Source organism: Eptatretus burgeri, chromosome 17 (genome assembly GCF_056783735.1).
Source record: "Eptatretus burgeri isolate ZD-2024b chromosome 17, Ebu_testis_v1, whole genome shotgun sequence".
Taxonomy (NCBI): domain Eukaryota; kingdom Metazoa; phylum Chordata; class Myxini; order Myxiniformes; family Myxinidae; genus Eptatretus; species Eptatretus burgeri.
The window spans coordinates 17,998,257-18,010,076 of NC_140977.1; the positions used below are offsets into that span (position 1 = coordinate 17,998,257).

Here is an 11,820-nt window from a genome sequence, read left to right on the forward strand (position 1 = left end):
GGTTGGGATTATTCATTGTTCAGAAGAAATAAAGCCACAGCCAAGCACTGCAATGTACCAATTGCAAAGCCACCGGCTTTTAATGGAACGAGAAGAGCAGACTTAGCTTCAGGCAACATTTCATTCGTCATCCATGAACTTCTGGCCGATGTTCCAGCTCGATTATTTTCTACCCTGTTCACAACCCAATTCCCTAACACTAGGTCATGCTAAATTAAATCACAGAATGAGAAGACTACCGATAATGATGGCGTGGCTCAAGGTTTAACACTCACTTTACTCCCTACACTTTGGCTGGGAGCGAGTTGAGAAGGTGATATAAAATGGCCGCCATGTGCCAGAGAACATTGTCACGTCGAAGGACATGCCTTATGCTTCGATGGGCTTTCAAGAAATGTCGGTAACAGTAGTCCAAGACATGGCAACCAATGTATTTTTCAACAAAACTTCAATGTACACAAATCTATAAAGAAAATATATAAATATTTTTATTACAGACATTCTTTATACATTTTGGAACAACATGGCTGGTGCCAAGTATCTCCTTCGTATCACATTTAGAATGTCACACATACGTTTCCAAATGGAAGCCATTTTGATAACTCTCGAAGAACTCAAGTATTAGTTTGTGGGTATGGTCAATGCGTGGGATAACAGCAATAATCAAGATAAAATCATCAAACAATTATAATTTATAAATATGATTACTCAATTGTGTAACAGCCTCGTTGAAGTATTGAGCCGAATCAAGACCAAGAGTCGTCACTTCCCCCATTTTTCATTCAATATAAACAATGAAATCTGGAACATCACAAACAATTGCAATTATCCCAGACAGCCATCTTGGTATTACCATGCCACAAAAAGCACAATGTGCCATACAAGGATAGCAGTTTGCAGTCAAACGGATCCATTTTCTGGAGAACTGAGCCACGAGGAGATAACTCAGAAACTTGACTTGCCATCCTGTGCAGTATTATTAACATTATTGTAAAATACTGCAGGCCGACTATAATAAAAATTTGATAAAGCACATATTGTACTATTTGACATCAATCAAACGTAGTAAGCGTCTCAGCTCGAGTCGTCATTCACATTAGGAAAGTTATTCGAAGCGAGAAACACGCCCTGTGGGGAATCTAAAATATGGACATGAAATACACAATTAAAATGAATAAGAGGCTGTAACATATCAAAGATTCGCTTGCTGTGGTAAAAACGACTTGCGTAGATGGGTTTGTCGAACTTGGGGCTTGTTTTCTTCCACATACAATGGTCAGGTTTAAGAGAAAAGAAAGTCGGTTGATAGGCGAAAGTTTTCCCATTCGTTACTCTTTTCTTCCCACCTTCTGCATTCTCTTCAATCCCATTCTTCCCACCAGGTCTTCAAGACAGCTGTTCACCACCATCTCATATCATCCCCCATCCAAAACCAAGATCTCTTCTATCCTTGTTAACCCCCTTCCCCACCCAAATCCTCCTCTTTCAAAATTTTCTGTTTTCCCTTCTTGATTGTTACCTTCACCACCAAAGGTGAAGGAGGTTATGTTTTCACCCCTCTCTATTTGTTTGTTACTTGCAAAAACGAAGATTTTTCAAGTATATTGGTCAGTCAATTTTGTTATTATGTCTGTCACCTAAAGGTCTCAATTGTAAACCGATCTTCACCACGTGGTAAGGTTTGTCAGAAGGAGGAAGCCTATTGTTTTAGAGGTTAAAAGGTCAACATCGGCCAAAGGTCAACAACTTAGGTGAGATTTCTAAAATCCTCAATTTTCATCCGATTGACTTGAAATTTGAAGAGGAGTTATATTTTAGGTCACTTAATTAAACCAGCCTATTATTTTTGAGGTCAACATGGACCAAAGATCAACATAGTCCCAAGGTCAGCACCTAAGGTGGTATTTCTAAAAGCCTCAATATTAATTGGATTGACTTGAAAAAAAATTGGTGGTTGAATTCAGTGACCTCATATGCAAATCCTCTTCAAATTTCGAGGTCAAATTTGTTTCATGCATTTTGTAAGTGTCGTGCTCTGCATGATGTCTTCTTGTTTGTTTGTGTAGAGAATATCTCAAAAAGTTGTGCACAGATCCGGATGAAATTTTGTGGACAGGTTCAGTGTGTGACAAGGATGAACCGATTAGATTTTGGTGAAGATCCGGATCCAACTACTAGAATTTTAAGTGATTCTTCACCATTGAGAGATAGGGCTAAACTAAACTAAAGAGATAGGGTTACGAATCTGGCGGCCATGAACATTCAACATTCAGGTCCCCATAGCTCAGTTATTTTGATAAGTAAATGTGGATAGATAGCTCCCTTTCCCCTATGTCTAATGGGAATTAAGTGCACATGCGCTGCGAAGTTATTTTATAAATAGGATTTTTACACTTATGACAACGCCAACAACACTGCTCGCGGCATTGTCCGCGCTGTTCGCGCACTCACGAAGCGTTTCGTTCTGGCCTGGCGCCAAGTGAAGGTATGCATCATTTTTCAGCCAATGGGTGCAGAGCGGGCTCCAAGAGAAGCAAAGCCTCTTCGGGGGCGGGGAATCGAGATGCCCCGAAACGCCCCCAACTAATCATGGAGAGACGACGGATTTGCCCGGCGAATGAGGTGTGCGGAGGGTGACACACGTCTGCCCCGCCAGGGAGAAAAGAAATAGATGGGACGGCGCGGCTAGCCGGTTCTTCTGGTCTCGTCCTGTCACTGGTGTCTGCTCTCGTCTCGTCGCTGCTTCTGGTCTCACCTTGTCGCTGGCTCTGGTCTTGTCGCATGCCGGAGGAGCGTGCGAGAGCCGACGCTACCCTCCGTACCCGGTGCTTGCAGCGGCAGAGTTGCGGGTTCGAGTCCAGCCGATCTAGGACATCGAAGACCGCACGAGGCGGGAAGGTCCAAGATAGCTCTGGTTCCTAGCTCACCTGTCCTCGAGCTGGAGGTCTCAATAAAGGCCAGCCGGCCCAGTTCTTTTGTGTGTGCCTGTGTGTGGGCCCGTCTGTAAGTAGGAATTCTAAGTGCTCTTCGCTTGTACATTATTTGCATTTCTTCTTATTGTCTGTCTTGTTAAACCAACAAACCAAAAACTGATATGGAGGAGGGTATTTGGATATGGACACCCAGCAGGATTAAAAACAAAACCTGTCAAAGGGTGGAGGAGCTCCTTGTGAGCCAACGGCCATCCATATCTAGTGCCCAACTGTGTCTGCGGACGTCATCCTGCAGTTGGGTTACTTTTTTTATTAGGAGGTTGGTGGCAGGATTTGCACTCCGGCCATCGTAAAACCCTTCCTTCCGCAAAACACAAAAACCCCCAAAAATCTGAAAACCCACTCCGTGGGAGTACCTCGTGTGCAGCTTCCCTTCACAGGGCAGCTCACCGGATGATGGGATTGGGGCAAAGCCTTCGGGACCCCCAATCTTTGATGAAAGAAGGGAAACCACGGGGTAACCTCCCTGGGTCAGATTGCGGGAGAGTGTGTCGGAGTGGTGCTGATGTGTCATCCACCAGACGGCAGTCTCCTTAGGTTAACCTGAGGCGGTCCCTTCGGTTGGGTGCCTGGAATGTCCTATCCCTAAGAGAGGATGATCACCTGTCTCTGTTATCATCTGAGCTCAAGTGTTTGGACATCGGTATTGCAGCACTCTCTGAGGTTTGGAGACCGGATTGCGGCGAGATAATGGTGGGTGGTTACACCTACTATTGGTCTGGTCGCTCTGATGGTTACCATACTCAAGGAGTGGCTGTAGCTGTGTCCAATAAGCTGACCCCAATGATAATTGAGGTAACACCGGTCAACGAGCAAATTATGAGATTAAGGATTCGTCACTCCTTAGGTGTCATTTCCCTGGTCTCTGTCTATGCTCCGACTGAGGCGAGTGACCTCACCGTGAAGGACACATTCTATGCCACGCTCGAGTCTGTGGTTGATCAGTGCCCCAGACGAGATACACTTCTAGTCTTGGGGGATTTCAATGCATCGACTGGTACTGATAGGCTGAGTGGACATTTGGGGTGTCTGGGTGCTTTCGGGGGTCCTGAAGAGTTATGGATTACCTTCAAGACCACCGCCCTTGATGTTGCCGGTGGATGTCTTGGAACTCACCGCAGGGCAAAGAAGAATTTTGTCTATCAAGGGACACTGGATAACATTGACCAGAGTCGCAGGGCCAGGCTGAATGGCAGAGCTGAGCTGTTCAGGGAGCTGAGGCGTAAAACTGTACGTGCACTAAGGGTGGATAAGGAGGCCTATGTGCGAGGAATCTGTGAAGGGGTAGAGCATCACCTGTGGACAGGTGATTTTCGTCCCACTTACAGGGGAATTCGCGCATTGCGTTCATCCAAGCTCATCCCTCGGAGCACTGCAGTGAGAGCAGAGAGTGGTCGGCTCTTGACAGAGAAGTCTGAAGTGAAGGCCCGCTGGGCCGGTTACTTTGAGCGGTTGTACCAGGCTGATCCACCAGCTGTCGAGTTGGACGTCAAGGGTGTTACAATCCCTGTTGCTGACCCTCCAATCAACTGTGGGTCCAGCTTCGCTTGTGGAAACACGGGCTGCGGTGAACCGGTTGAAACGGGGTAAAGCTCCAGGGATCTGTGGCATCCATGCTGAACTTCTCAAGGCTGGTGGAAATGCTGCACTCGTGTCGTTGCATGCAGTTTTGTGCTCTGCGTGGAACACAGGCATCATCCCAATTGATTGGAAGAAGGGCCTTGTTGTCCCTCTCTGGAAAGGGAAGGGTGATCGCCAAGACTGCAACAACTACTGAGGGGTGACGCTGCTCTCAGTGCCGGGCAAGGACTTTGCTCGGATAATTCTTGATAGGGTTCGCCACCATCTGCTTGAGCACCAGCGTCCAGAGCAGTCAGGCTTTACACCAAAGAGGTCAACGATTGACCGTATCCTTGCTCTTCGTGTCCTCACCGAACGCAGACGAGAGTTTCGGCAGGGGCTGCTTACAGCCTATGTTGATCGCTGTAAAGCGTTCGATTCAGTGAATCGGGATGCCCTCTGGAGGATTCTTGGTCTTAGTGGGGTGCCACCAAAACTGATCGATCTGATGTCTGAACTCTACCCTGGTACTGAAAGTGCTGTGAAGTGTGGTGGTACCATATCTGACTTATTTCCAGTTGTTACTGGAGTTCGTCAGAGGGTGTGTACTGGCCCCCACACTTTTCAGCACTTGTATGGACTGGATTTTAGGGAGGATTTCGGAAAGATCAAGCTGTGGTGCATCGTTTGGGAATGTCAAGATCTTGGACCTTGATTTCGCAGATGATGCAGTCATCTTTGCGGAGACTTTAGATATCCTTTTGGGGGCCCTCAAGGTGCTGAATGAGGAGTCAGCCACTGGGATTACGGGTTTCTTGGGTCAAAACTAAGATCCAGGCTTTCACTGACATCTTGGATGCTGATGTCCTGTCTGTGCCTGTTTGTGGTGAGCATGTTGAGGTCGTGGAGAGATTCACTTACCTTGGCAGTGATATTCATGTCTCTGCTGGCTGTGAGTCAGAGGTCAATAGACGTCTGGGTGGGGCCTGGGGAGTCATGGATTCACTGGATCACGGGGTGTGGCGCTGCCGGTACCTGTGCGGGAGGACGAAAGTCCAAGTCTTCAGGTCCTTGGTGCTTCCAGTCTTGCCCTATGGATGCGAGACTTGGACTCTGACCAAGGATCAGAGACGGAAACTTAATTCCTTTGGTACCAGGTCTCTTCGGACAATCCTTGGCTATCGCTGGTCAGATTTTGTGTCCAACGAGCGGTTGCTGACAGAGACTCGGATGAGATTTGTTACCTGCATGGTCCGTGAGCGTCAGTTGCGGCTGTATGGACATTTGGCTCCTTTTTCTGATGCTGATCCTGCTCACCAGATTCTCTCAGCGAGGGAGTCTCGTGAGTGGAGGAGGCCAATGGGCCAACCACGTGCCTCGTGGTTGCAGCAGGTTGACCAGCATCTCCAGGAGATGGGGATGGGTCTGGCATCTGCCTGGGGGAAGGCCAGACGGAGGCCCCTGGAGTACCGGCGGAAAGTGGACGCAGCGACGCGCTGTTCTGGCACATGCTCCCATACCTGACCTAACCTTCTTATTGTCGGATAACTCTGCTTCTTGCGTGCTCCCCTCTTCCCCCCATTATAAATAAATCCCGTTAAATGTTTCAGCTCGTTTTTGTGTTTCTTTTATTGGTTTAGTACGGTGCTTGTTGGGAAATTGGGAAGCGGAAAATTGTGCATTTGGTCCGGCGGCTCTGGTAACTCCGCTCGGTTAAGCCGGATCCGAGCCGTTACCGCGACTCGGATTGGACAGAGTCGGCCGAGGGTGAACTTCCCCAGTAGTTTGGACGACGTGGGTATTTAGGTAAATTGAAATTGGCAATCGACCCTATCCCACGCGGTTGACCTAACATGATGTTTCAAAAATGTATTGGGCCCGATATATTCTCGTGGATCAGGCATTACGGGGCGGAGATATGCGCTCGACCAAGTGCCCTTCCAGTTTGAAATTGTAATGTTTTGCCCTCTGATTCAACTCTCAACATAAATCAGCATGTGTAAGTACTGTAAGTGGCTTTTTGGAGCAGCTGGTTCTTATTGGTGGAGATACTTAGAATGTGAAAACCTGTAAGGGGAATTATTCACATCCTTTTATGTTTGCAACTGTTTGGACATCAGTTGAAACTTTGTTTGCTCTTCCTTGGAATTGCAATGTGAAGGTGCTTTTTCTCTTAAAGCATTTTTGGACCTCTCAATGCAACATTTTAAGTTGTAACCGGTCTGATAAATAACCGCATTCTGCTCACACATCACAATATTGATTAAACCCAAGTAATATGCTATAATTGAGAGGATACCATTCGGAATATTCATTTTCTTTGTTCCATTTGTGTTCTCTAAAGTGATGCTGATTTAATATGTATTAAATCAAATTGACGAGAACTATTTAGTTACCTGAAAACATAACACAAGTTCCAGATATATCTATTACTACATGATTAAATAGCTTTTATATTCTGGTTTACTTTAAACAAATATGTTTTAGTGCCTATAAGCACCTGCTTTCTGTCACAGTAACTGGCTTGGGAAAGTGTTGGAGTGACCGTTCCCTGACCCTTATCTACTCACAAGTAGTTGTGTGTATTTCATCATTAGTTAAATTTCTTCTCTTGGACCTTAAGAAAGATGCGTGTGTTTTTTTTCCCTATTGAATGAATTTTGCCAAGATCATCCCTCACCAACCTAAAGACAAATTGCAAGCAGTTCCTTATCTTGTTTTGCTCGAATGTCTCATTGCACCATTGTTTGCTTGAGTATATAAAGGGACATCTGCTGAGGCTCTTAGGGAGAGGGAGGGATTCATCGATTGCATTCTGTGACTCTCTCCCATGTGCAAGAATAAATGATTCTAACTCTGAATGAACCTGAAGAACTGAATTCTTCTACAATGGGATGTGTGTGTGTGTGTGTGTGTGTGTGTGTGTGTGTGTGTGTGTGAGAGAGAGAGAGAGAGAGAGAGAGAGAGAGAGAGAGAGAGAGAGAGAGAGAGAGAGAGAGAGAGAGAGATAGAGATAGAGATAGAGATAGAGATAGAGATAGAGATAGAGATAGAGATAGAGATAGAGATAGACGGAGACAGGGTTTCTGTGGAAGAATTCCCAGGCTGAGTTAACATCGGTTGAGGAGTTGTCAGAATTACATGTGTAAGTTTATACTCACAGTAAAAATGTCATTGGCCACGCATGTGTGTCACTGTCAGGGGGGAGGGGGAGGGGAGGTTATTGTGCGGGTGATATGCTATGCGTTTTAAAGTGGGATGATTAAGTGAAAGATTTTAAAATCAATTTACATATTTTCTTCAAATTGTGTTCTTGGCCCGGTTATATTCCTTATCTTCAGAAATCACTCGGACTCTGAAAAATCCTCTTTATCCAATTCCTCTTCCTTCCAAATTTCCAGTTTTCCCTCCTGAGATTTTCCTTCTGTATCCATCTTATCCACCCAATACATCCGCTTGCCTCTCATTCCACCCCACAACCATTATTTGTCCTAGTCTGCTCGATGGTGGCCATCAACTCTGCTGGTGGTGTCCCCACCCCCCCTATATTAATTGCTCCTTTGGTTCTGTTGTGTCCTAATCCTATCAGTGTACGAAGACGAGCTCTTCCACGAGCCTCGACTACATATAAAAAAGTAAAATAAAAAAGGTGTTTCATGAGCTTGCACGATTTAATGAAGGTTTTCCCACAAATTTTGCATGGACATTCTCTTTGTTGGTAATTTCATTGTTCTCCATTGTGAATTTCCACGTGCTTTTTCAGGTGGGTTGACTGATTTAAAGATTCTCTACAAACTATGCATTTGAATGGTCATTCTCTATTGTGCATTATCATGTGTGTTTTAAGGGTGGACGACTGATTACAAGATTTTCCACAAAAGGTGCATCGGTTTGCGCATTCACGGTTGTTATTTCCATTTGCGGGTGTCTTTCGATGTGTTCATCATTGTGAATTCTCAAGTGTGATTTTAGGTGATAAGACTGATTAAAAGATTTTCCACAACTTGTACATTTGTATGGGCGTTCACCATTATGAATTCTCATGTGCCTTTTGAGGGCGGATGACTGATTAAAAGATTTCACACAAACTGTGCATTTGTATGGGCGTTCATCATTGTGAATTCTCAAGTGTGATTTTAGGTGAGATGACCAATGAAAAGATTTTCCACAAACTGTGCAATTGTATGGGTGTTCGCTTTTGTGAATCATCATGTGTGTTTTAAGTGTGGATGACTGATGAAAAGATTTTCCACAAACTGTGCATTTGTATGGGCGTTCAGCATTGTGAATTATCATGTGCGTTTTTAGATTGGATGACTGATTAAAAGATTTTCCACAAACTGTGCACTTGTATGGGCATTCATCATTGTGAATTATCAGGTGTTTTTTAAGGGTAGATGACTGATTAAAAGATTTTCCACAAACTGTGCATTTGTACGGGCGTTCACTATTGTGAATTGTCATGTGCGATTTCAGGTGACATGAACGATTAAAAGATTTTACACAAATTGTGCATTTATATGGGCGTTCACCATTGTGAATTCTTACATGTGTTTTAAGGATGCCTGACTGATTGAAAGATTTTCCACAAACTGTACATTTGTATGGGCGTTCACCATTGTGAATTCTCATGTGTGTTTTCAGAGTGCCTGCCTGATTAAAAGATTTTCCACAAACTGTGCATTTGTATGGACGTTCTCCATTGTGAATTGTCATGTGTGATTTACGATTGGATGACGGATCAAAACATTTTCCACAACTTGTGCATTCGTATGGGCGTTTACCATTGCGAAATGCATTGTGCGTTTTTTGGGTGGAACACCAATTAAAAGATTCTCCACAATTTGTGCACTTGTCCAGGCATCCTCCATTATGAATTCTCATGTGCCTTTTAAGGTTGGATGACCGAGTAAAAGATTTTACACAAACTGTACATTTGTATGGACGTTCCCCACTGTGAATTCTCATGTGAGTTTTCAAGGTGGATGACCGATTAAAAGACTTTACACAACTTGTACACTTGTATGGGCGCTCCCCACTGTGAAGTCTCATGTGTGTTTTAAGGGTGGACGACCAATGAAAAGATTTTCCACAATCTGTGCATTTGTATGGGCATTCTCCACTGTGACTTATCATATGTATTTTAAAGCTGGATGAACGAATGAAGGATTCTCCACAATCTGTGCATTTGTATGGCTGTTCATCATTGTGAATTCGCATGTGTTTTTTAAGGGTTAATGGCTGAGTGAAAGATTTTACACAAACTGTGCATTTGTGTGGGTGCTCATTATTGTGTATTCTCAAGTGTGATTTTAAGTGGGATGACCGAATAAAAGATTTTCCACAAATTGTACATTTGTACGGGCGTTCACCATTGTGAATTCTCATGTGTGTTTTAAGGGTGGCTGACTGATTAAAATATTTTTCACAAATTGTACATTTGTATGGGCATTCACCATTGTGAATTCTCATGTGTGTTTTAAGGTTGGATGACTGATTGAAAGATTTTCCACAAACTGTGCAGTTGTACGGGCTTTTTCCATTGTGAATTATCATGTGCCTTTTAAGGGTGGATGAATGATTAAAAGATTTTCCACAAACTGTGCATTTGTATGGGCGTTCACCGTTGTGTATTCTCAAGTGTGATTCGAGGTGAGATGACTGATTAAAAGATTTTCCACAAACTGTGCATTTGTATGAGTGTTCACCATTGTGAATTATCATGTGTCTTTTAAGGTGAGATGGATGATTGAAAGATTTACCACAAACTGTGCATTTGTATGGGCGTTCACCATTGTGAATTCTTATGTGCGTTTTCAGGTTGGTTAACCGATTAAACGATTTTGCACAAGTTTTGCATTTGTATGGATGTTCACCTTTGATTCCTTTGTGAGACTTATGAAAATTTTTCTCTGCAACCATTTCATTATTCGGTTTGTCTTGTTTGTAAAACGTCCTCTTGCTCGTTTCAGTTTGCGAGTCCTGCGGGTGCATGGCTGAGCCATTCATAAAAGTCGGGGCAGCCTCCCTTGTAGATTCAATGGCTCCACCTGTAAATACAACATCACATGACCTGTAAAAAAAACAGAAAAATCAGATTCCTTCAATACTCATAATATCATTCCAAAGAATGTACCAAAACATGGCCAGGTGGGAGATAAAGAAAATGGAAATATCTGGGTAATTGAGGGACACCAAGCAAATGCTTCCACACAGGTGAGGCCTATCTGTAAATTAAGCAAATGATATCCCAACATGCTTAGGGTCATGTATAAAAATGCTGCACAGACATGGTTGCTTATAATTATGGCCCGCATGGCAAGAAGGCCCCCCCCCCTCCCAATCACAGAGCACGTGTGGTCACCCAATAGGTTAATGAGTATGACACTGATATTATCCATATGTCATGGCTTTCTCATTCACCAGATATGAAGCCAATCAAGCATTTATGGGTTATTGTGGAATGATGCCTGAGACAGCATTTTCCACCTCCATCAAACAGGTGTGAGTTCATTGACTTTCTCTTAATTATCTTCTTTTGTAAAAGTTGTTTATTGCTTGCTTTGAGCTAAACTTTGTTCTCTTCGTGTTCTGATGATTTAAGATATGAGGCCCCGCGAGGAGGAGTGATGTAAGCGACATTTTTTTAATGATATGATGATGATAGGCTTGGATGATAGGGTAAGGGTTAAAATAGTGCTGTATGGAACTAACTCCAAAAAGGCCGATGTGTCCTTTACATCACTTCTCCTCGCGGCTCCTCATTTAACCATGAATTGTATTTGGAGACATGGGCCAAGTACTCTGCACACAGAATATTTCCTAAATTTCCAAAGCATGACTGTGCTGTCAAAATCGCTACCCATTCTGCTGGCCTGAGGGAAGGAGGGAAAAAATCTATATATATATATATATATATATATATATATATATATATATATATGTGTGTGTGTGTGTGTGTGTATATATATATATATATATATATATATATATATATATATATATATATATATATATATATATATATATATATATATATATATATATATATATATATATATATATATATATATATTGTTACGGCTGTGGAAATTCGCAGAACACCATATAGGTCCTTAGTTCAGTTATGCCGATAAGTCCGTGTTCAGTTAGATTTCCCCACCGTTGTCTCATGGGACTTATTCGTCTCACCCGGGCTGTGATCTTTGAGTTAGCCGTTTTTCTTTTACTATCGTTATTTTGGACCAACTGCCATTACTACCACCAC

The 11,820-nt window shown here is 43.3% G+C and overlaps 1 pseudogene across 1 annotated transcript in view; it reads right to left on the reverse strand.

Moving 5' to 3' along the window:
- Positions 1-464: 464 nt before the first annotated feature.
- Positions 465-11,820, reverse strand: part of LOC147009448 (uncharacterized) — a 23,690-nt pseudogene continuing 12,334 nt past the window's right edge. Inside the window, exons 3-4 of the transcript XR_015052864.1 lie at positions 10,403-10,603; positions 465-10,237 (exon numbers count right to left, since the gene is read on the reverse strand). The product of XR_015052864.1 is annotated as an uncharacterized LOC147009448 (transcript). The remainder of the gene's footprint in view (positions 10,238-10,402; positions 10,604-11,820) is intronic.